Source organism: Equus asinus, chromosome 22, assembly GCF_041296235.1.
Source record: "Equus asinus isolate D_3611 breed Donkey chromosome 22, EquAss-T2T_v2, whole genome shotgun sequence".
NCBI classification, from domain to species: domain Eukaryota; kingdom Metazoa; phylum Chordata; class Mammalia; order Perissodactyla; family Equidae; genus Equus; species Equus asinus.
The window spans coordinates 55396246-55405453 of record NC_091811.1 but is presented as its reverse complement, the minus strand read 5'-3'; positions in this window follow the sequence as shown (position 1 = coordinate 55405453).

Sequence of the window (9208 nt, the reverse complement as noted above, 5' to 3'; positions counted from 1 at the left end):
GCTATGAAGGAAGGTATATGATTTTCTGGTGAAGTCCCAGGTGACAAGCCTCATATCTGGAAGAAGTAAGGACTTGGCCTTTATCTATTCTGAGTGGGGAGTTATTCCAACATTTAGCACTGTGCCTGGCATCACCAGGTTGTCTTTGGCTTGGCAGTTTGATACTAACATTTATTGACCACTTACTATGTGCCAGGCACATGCAAAGTCTTTGAAAACATTCTTTAATATATGTTAAAAACCCTTATGAGGTAGATGGTTATTACTCCCATTTTACAGATGAGAGAAGTGGAGCTCGGAACAGTTAAATAATTTACTTAAAGCCATACGTCTATTAATTGGCAGCCATACATTTGAGCTTAGGCGGTCTGGTTCTGAAACCATGTTCTTACCCACAATCCACTCCTCTGACTTGTGGTACAGCCTCTCTTGCATCCCAGTCCTACCTGAAGTACCCTACACCAGAGCCAGATGTTCTAGAGGGACCATGAGGAGGAAAAGTGTGTGATGTGGTTGGTTGCAAGGGTGGGGGTGGGGGTGGACTCCTCTTTCTTTGATTGTGGAGTAACTGACAAATTTTAACAGTCAGACATTGTTCCAGAAAATGGCCGATTCTTAGCTCTCCAGCTTATTGAGTAACTATACTGTAGGGAGAAGACAACTGGCTGGATTGGAGACATTAGTTCTTGTCATGACTTTGCCTTAATAGGTGGGAGACTTCTGGCAAATCCTTGTACCCTCTCTGGACTACAGCTGCCACTCCTGGAAAATGAAGAGGCTCAGACCAGAGCTTTCTTTTTGTTTGTTTGTTTGTTTGTTTCCTTTTTTTTTTCTTTTTTTGAGGAAGATTAGCCCTGAGCTAACATCTGCTGCCAATCCTCCTCTTTTTGCTGAGGAAGACTGGCCCTGAGCTAACATCCGTGCCCCTCTTCCTCTACTTTATATGTGGGATGCCTACAACAGCGTGGCTTGCCAAGCAGTGCTGTGTCTGCACCCGGGATCCAAACCAGTGAACCCCAGGTCCACCAAAGCAGAACGTGCGCATTTAACCACTGTACCACCAGGCCGGCTCCAGACCAGGGCTTTCTAAGGCCCTACCTACCATTAAAGTTCTGTGATCATTCCTGCACCTTTTGTTTCCATCTTCCCTTCACCTGGAAAACTTTAAGAACCAATCAAATGTAAAATGCATATGTTCCCTCTCGCTCGCTCTCTCTCTATATATATATGTATATACACACATAATATAAAACCATGTATATATGGTTACAAACAATTTATTAAAAATGAGTGGAGGAAAAGACTGAAAGGAAATACACCAAAATGTAACCGGTGGCTGTTTTGAAGTACTAGGACTTTTTTCAATGTTTCCATATTTTTCCAGGCGTTCTAAAATGTGTGGGTGCTATTTTAAAAGGTGATAATAAATAACCTATTTTTTAAAGAACAAAATCAACATCTTCTCCCCATGAAGCCTTCTCTGCCGTCCCCAGGTGGAGCTGGACACTTTCTGCTTTTGCCGTTGTTGTCTCAGGTCATAATCATGTTGTAACACATCAATCTAACTTGCCAGACTTGCTCTCTGAGGCAGTGCTTCGTCCCATTCATTTTATTTCCTCAACACCTAGCCCTCAAACAGTAAACTCTCAAACAGTAACTATTTACTGAATGGAATGAGTATTTGTAAAAGCACAAGATATGAAGATGAATGAGCAGTGTCAAAGGGCAGTTTAGGATTAAATGTCAAATAAGAGGTACAGATATTGAGAAGGGAGTGATCCCTGAGGATTGGAGCAGGGAAGGTCGAGGTCTGGGAGAAGAGAGGCTGTTGATTTAGGCCTTGATTCATTCATGCAGTGATGGAATGACGGGTAGAGTTTGAGATGAATAAAGGTATGGAGGTTGGGATGTGTAAGGAAACGTTTTTTTTTTTAAACTTTTTAAATTTTAAAATAAATAAAAATATTTTTTTATACATAACATAAAATTTACCATTTTAACCATTTTTAGGTGTGCAGTTCAGTGGCATTAAGCATGTTCACGTTGTTGTGCAATCATCACCACTATCCATCTCCAGAGCTTTTTCATCATCCCGAACTGAAACTGTCCCCATTAAACAATAACTCACCACTCTCCCCTCCCCCCTAGACTTTGGTAACGACTATTTCACTTTCTGTCTCTGTGAATTTAACTATACTAGTACCCTATAGAAGTGAAATCATATAATAGTTGTCCTTTTGTGTCCGGCTTATTTCACTTAGCATAATGTCTTCACAGTTGTGTAAGAAATCTTTGAGGGATTGATTTCATAGGACAGAGGATTTAAATAAGGAAATAGGGAAGAGGATGGAGATAAAACTGGAAAGGTACTTTGTGGCCAGATTGTGAAATGCCTCGAATGCTGCTGTAGTGGGACCAGATGATTGTGGGAGTTGGAACTGTTACACTCTCTTGGAAAGTGTTAGAGCAATGTCCTGTAAAATTAAACATGGGCACATCCCCTCCTAGAAAATAAAAACACAACTCAGTACATAATGATACATATATAAGAATGCTTACTGCAACATTGTTTACGATGGCAAAAAATAACAGTATTGTCTATCAATAGAGGAATAGTTGTACAAATTGTTGTACATCCAGACTGTGGAGTAATATGAAACTAATAAAAAGGAATGTTAGAGCCATATGCATTAACCTGGAGAAATGGTAATGGCATGTTAAGTGAAATAAAGTATGTTGCAGAGGAATTTATGTGATACGATTCCGCATTTTTTCATTAAAAAAGTAAGACTCTAATCATGAATGTTTGCAAATGTTTGTAAATGTTTGTAAATGTTTCTATTCTATTCATCATTCAACAAATATTTATTGGATGCCAGCCATGGGCCAGCCACTCACTCTAGCACTGGGTGTATAACAATGAACCAAACAGACAAGCGTCCCTGTCCTCATGGAACTTGTATTCTAGTTGGGGAGCAGAAGCAGACAATAACCAGAGAAATAGGGAAACTATCTAGGAGGGTAGGTGATAAGTGTGTGGAGGAAATTAAAACTGAAAAGGAAGCCAGGGAGAAATTCCACTCTGTTGCACAATTTATTTTTTTTTTTAAGATTTTATTTTTTTCCTTTTTCTCCCCAAAGCCCCCCAGTACACAGTTGTATATTCTTCGTTGTGGGTCCTTCTAGTTGTGGCATGTGGGATGCTGCCTCAGCATGGTTTGATGAGCAGTGCCATGTCCGTGCCCAGGATTTGAACCAACGAAACACTGGGCCGCCTGCAGCGGAGTGCGCGAACTTAACCACTCGGCCATGGAGCCAGCCCCTGTTGCACAATTTAGAGTGGTACGATTTACACTGGGGAGAACTGTGGGACAGGGAGGAAGTTCAATAGGGTGGTCAGAAGTGGACATCTGATAAAGACCTGAAAGGAGCAGGGGAATGACTCATGTGGATATTTGGGGGACGAGCATTCCAGGCAAATAGAACATAGAGGAAAATGTGGAAGAAAAGTATTAATATATATTACCCTAGAAGAGGAGATGGAAAAAGTGGATTATTAAAGTTTTTCTTTATATGTGTTGGTATTGTTTGACTTTGTTACAACATGCATGTGTTTATGTTTAAAAACTAATAAACAAAAAGTGAGTAACAAAATGGGGATAAAGTGAGGATTAAGTGAGATAATATGTGCAAAAATGTGTGTAAACTGTTAAATGCTCTACTGTTGTTGTTTATTATCTTATAAATAATTGGGTACCGTTGAACACTTCTGAGCAGAGACATGAGATTATGAAAGCATTTCTTTAATTGAAGCAAAATTCATATAACAAAAAATTAACCGTTTTAAAGTATACAATTCAGTGGCATTAAGTACCTTCATAATGTTGTGCAACCACCACATCTTTCTAGTTCCAAAACATTTTCATCACTACCAAAGAAAACCTGGTACCCGTAAAACAGCCACTCCCAATTTCCCCCTCCTCCAGCCCCTGGAAACCACCAATTTGCTTTCTGTCTCTATGGATATTTCAAATAAATGGAATCATACAATAGGTGACCTTTTGCATCTGGCTTCTTTCACTTAGCAGAATGTTTTCAAGGTGCACCCATTTTTCAGCATGTATCAGTATTTCATTCCTTTTCGTGGCCATATAATTTTCAATGGCTCAGTTTACCCTGTTTTGTTTATCCATTCAATTGATGGACACGTTTGAATTGTTTCTACCTTCTGGCTATCGTGAATATTGCTGCTATGAACATTCATGTAACAAATATTTGAGTACCTGTTTTCAGTTCTTTTGGACATACACGTAGGAGCAGAATTGCTGGGTCATATGGTAATTCTATGTTTAATTCTTTGAGGTACCACCAGCCTATTTTCCACAGCAGCTGTACCATTTTACATTCCCAGCAGCAAGATATGAAGATTCTAATTTCTCCACATCTTCACTAACACTTCTTATTTTCCTTTTTTTTTTTTCCCACAGCCATCCTAGTTGGTGTGAAGTGTTTCATTGTGGTTTTGGTTTGCATTTCCCTAGCGACTAATGATTTGAGCATCTTTTCATATGCTTGTTGGCCATTCGTGTGTCTTCTTTGGAGAAATATCTATTCAAGTAATTTACCCATTTTTTTACTGGGTTGGTTGTCTTTTTGTTGTTGAGCTCTAAGAGTTCTTTATATATTCTGCACGCTAGACCCTTATCAGATATAGGAGTTGCAGGTATTTCCTCCTGTTTTGTAGTTTGTGTGGAAGACATTTTCATATTATTAATTTGACAACTGTGTGTGTAGGAAGGATTGGAGGAGAGATGAAAGGCAGAAAGACCAACTAGGAAGCCATGGCAGTTCTTCAGGTTGCAGTGACCACAAAATAGTCACAGGAAAATGCCCCCCCAAAGATTGCGTGCCACAGGTGAAATTAGGAAAAGTCAGAGAGTAATGGATGAGATCACCCACATGTAGAAGTAGCAAATGACCTGGTGTAGTTTCAGGAAAGCATAATTCTATCAAAATATCTAAAGCTCTAGCAGCCTAATCACTTAAAGTAAAATGGCTGGAGCCCTAACACAATCAAACTCTAACCCAATCCATTATAATAAAATGGCTGAAGTGAACATAAGCTGAATCAATTATATTAACTTGGCTGGAGCTGAAACCCAATCAATCGAATGGTACCTGGTCTTCACAGAAGGGGGAGATAGAATCCCCCCTCCCCAACCAAAAAACAACAGGAAATGTTGTCAATATTCCTCCAGTGACATTTAGGAAAGAGGATTCCCTGTTTGGCTGACACAAGTGATATCTTACATATTTTTAAAGGAGATGGATGCAGTTCTATTAGCCATTAAAATTTTCCAACTAATTCCACTTGTTCACTAAGCACCCTTCTAATTATAATATTTGTCTTCCAAAAGTCGTCAACTATTTTGATCAGCCAATAGGACTGTCTTGGCCACTGTAAGTTTTATGGAGAACAACGTAAATCAATCATGTCGCTTATATATCATGCTCTTTTAAGTTTGGTCAGCATGGGTGAGTTCTCCCAAGATGAATTAATTGACTGAAATCAACTTCTGCACCTTCAAAGTGAGCTTCGGATCCAAAGAAAAATTAACAACGTTAATCTTCTGTCACTCTAACATCAGCCCAGGTGTGAAAGGAGCCTTATTTCATGTACTTAGAGAGATAGTGAGAGGAGTTTTTTGTTATTTTGTTTTTCCATTTTAGAGTGAAACCAGAGACTCAGAAAAGTGATTCAAGTTGCCCAGGGCCACACACAGTTCAGCTGGACTAGGTGCTGAGCACTCTGACTCCCAGCCAAGGGCCTGCTCTGCGTCTTGCTAAAGCCATCATACATTGCTTCTACTCCAGCCACTTGCAGAATGAGAAACAGCGCAAAAAGAGGTAATCACAGACAGCAGTGTTGGCGGCCACAGCTGTTGATCTGGAGATGTGGCTCATCCCCTCCACAAGATGACTGGTGAGGACACCTCAAGTCTTGGGTGCTCAGTGGGTGGGGCACTCCTTGGAATGAAGCAGGTCTTGGGAAGACAACAGAAGAAGGGAGTATCTTTTTGACCTAACAGCAGTCTGGCTTTATCTCTGAGGTGTAGGACACATCTCCCCAACACAGGACTGTGATGAAACTTAAGACCACAAAAAGGAAGCTTCTTGGGCTTATATAGCTACTGCTTTCATCCAAGGGGATGGGCTGGAAGTGCCACGGGGGTGAACTCTTAAGACTGCCACCTTGCAATTCAGCCCTCCCTCTGAATTGTTCTCTCACTCTTCCCCAGGATTGAATCCACATAGTCAGCCCCGCTGTGGTACAGAGTTGAATGTTAGCTGTGTACTCAGAAAATCTAATTTCTCATCTCTTCACAGAGCTGAGAGGGGATGGCTTTAGTTAGGAACAGGGGTACTTCCTTCAGCTTAATAAGGTAGAAGGCCAAGTACATGGGAATAGATGCAAGTAAGCTGCTGGATTTGGCATTGGAAAAATAAGGCAGTCTCATCTAATTGCATCTATTTTATCAATGAAATATGAGGCAAGGTCATCTGCTGAGAGGGAAGTGGAGGGAGTACTGGAGATTTCAGAAGAGAGAAGGTGTGAAACAGTTATCGAGCAGAGTAGAAAAGAGAATTTACCAGGGAAATATAGAATTATTGGGCAGTATTCAGATTTGGGGACATAAATTTAAAGTGATACCAGTCTGCGAGGCCGTCTCCGTGGCCGAGTGGTTGAGTTCACACGCTCGGCTTCAGTGGCCCAGGGTGTCGCCAGTTCACATCCTGAGTGCGGACATGGCGCCGCTTGTCAGGCCATGCTGAAGCAGCGTCCCACATGCCACAACTAGATGGACCCACAACTAAAAATACATAGCTATGTACAGGGGGGCTTTGGGGAGAAAAAGGAAAAAAATAAAATCTTTAAAGTGATCCAGTCAGCAAGATTCTGATATTTTCTCCATCAAAATTTAGCTGCCTGGGTCTAGACATGGAAAAGCTAAGTTGTTGGATTTAACCAGAATCGGGGTTTTTTTCCCCAGAAAATTTCAATAGAGAGGAAGAGGGGCAAGGAGGTTAACAGTGTCTGTAAATTCATAGTTCTGGATATAACGGGGAGTAAATGGATTATTTAAAAAATAAAATAAAAACATAGTACCGATGGTTTAGAGGTCCTTGAGGGAGGGGGATGTTAGGAGGCAGGAGGGGTGTTAGAGAAGGAGAAGGAAATGCACAGAATAGCAAACAGAGGGTGAGGTGCTTGGACATTTCCGAGGATTTTATCAGGATTGAATTGTTCCAGCTTTCTTTTCCTTTCCAACTCTTGGTTTTCCCTTATTTCTTCTTGCTACCTCTTCTCCCACCAGAGAAAAAGAAGCAATGTAGTCTGCTTTTGACTTCTGTCTGGGTGACTGAGCTGCTGGCTCTCCACCAATCCTCAGTATGGACCTCTGCCTCTCTTTCTCTGTCTCTTCATTCTGGAAAATGAAAGCTGATAGTTGGGGGAAGATGAGGCCAGGAGCCCTATGTCTCCTTCTCGTGGGTGTCTCCTTCTCTGGAGAGAGGTCTCTTTGGGGAAAACGTTGCCAGAGGCAGCAGCACTCAGGTTGTGAGCAGGATTTCAGCTGCAACCAGAGGGAACACAGACAAGAACTGCTGACAGGGAGAGTGTGAGGCCCTGGTGTGGACAGCCTTCTTGGGAAGAGCTTTAAACACCAGAGAATTTGGGAAGGGGGCCAGAGGCACAGGGGAAATTAAGACACCCTTCATCCTGCATCTCTGATGTGCGGTGCGTGAGACTTGGAGAATCAAAGGGGCCCAGGCTCACCACGGTGAAAAGAACCCCTGCAGGCTCCCTCCTTGTTAGTTTTGGCCAAGATGGTCACTCCTAGAGACTGGAAACAACTCAGTCAAGCCCTCTAAGTTTCCCCAGGACAGGTCAGCCCACCTGCCCCTGAGTGCTTGGAGGGAGAGGGCTATCTGGGAACTTTGATAGGCAGCTAGACTCCTGGCAGGGAGTGGTCTGGTCACCATGACCTTCCCTGCTGTCCCAGGAATCTGCAGGAAGCTTCCCCTCCACCCACACTTCCTTTTCTAACCATCGGACTCCCATACACTATAACCGATCAAACCTTTATAGATGTTTCCCCAACAACTGTGCATTTACATATATCGTTTCCTCTGCCTGGAATGCAGTGCCCCATTTTTCTCCCTTGAAAATTCAGATTCTTCCATCTTTCAAGACTAGTTGAAAGGTTACCTCCTCTCTGAGGCCTTCCCTGAGACAGTTAGTTGCTCCTTTTTCTTTGTTCCAAAAAAATTTAATTTATTTATTCTCACATCACTGGCCACATCCATTTATCTGTTTATACATGTGCCTGCACGTATAATATATGCAATATAGTTTACCATTAGACTGTGAGCACCCAAAGGCAAGGATCACACCTTAATCATCTTGGTATCCTCTAAATTTAGCAATTCGCTAAATACACTATAAATATTTGTTGAATGAGTGACAGTATCTTGTACTCAGAACTAAACACCTTGAGGTACATACAAAAAAAGACAAAAATAAAATGCAATCCTTCTCAAGAATAGATAGAAATTTATCTATTAGTTAACTAACAATAATTTAACTTATTTAATATTTAATTACTTAATAATAATATTAGATGTACCATAGGTATGCCATTTAATAGTGTTTACTATATCCCAGGCACTGAATCACTGAATTAAACATACATACTCAGTTTTTCCTTTTTTTCTTTTCTTTCTTTCTTTCTTTCTTTTTTTTTTTTTTGAGGAAGATCAGCCCTGAGCTAACATCTGCTGTCAATCTTCTTCTTCTTGCTGAGGAATACTGGCCCTGAGCTAACATCCGTGCCCATCGTCCTCTATTTTATATGTGGGATACCTGCCAAAGCATGGGTTGACAAGCGGTGCCAAGTCCACACCCGGGACCCAAACTGGTGACCCCTGGGCCACCGAAGCATAACGTGCACACTTAACCACTGCACCACTGGGTGGGCTCCCATACTCAGTGTTTCACTCAGTTACTTGTACAATAAGATAAATATTTTTATTATCCCCAAATTACAGATGAGAAAAATTAGGTTCAGAGAGATTAAAGAATTTACTTGAGATCTCAAAGTGACTGTCAGAGCCAAGGTTTGAGAGCAGGCATTTCTGACTCTAAAAC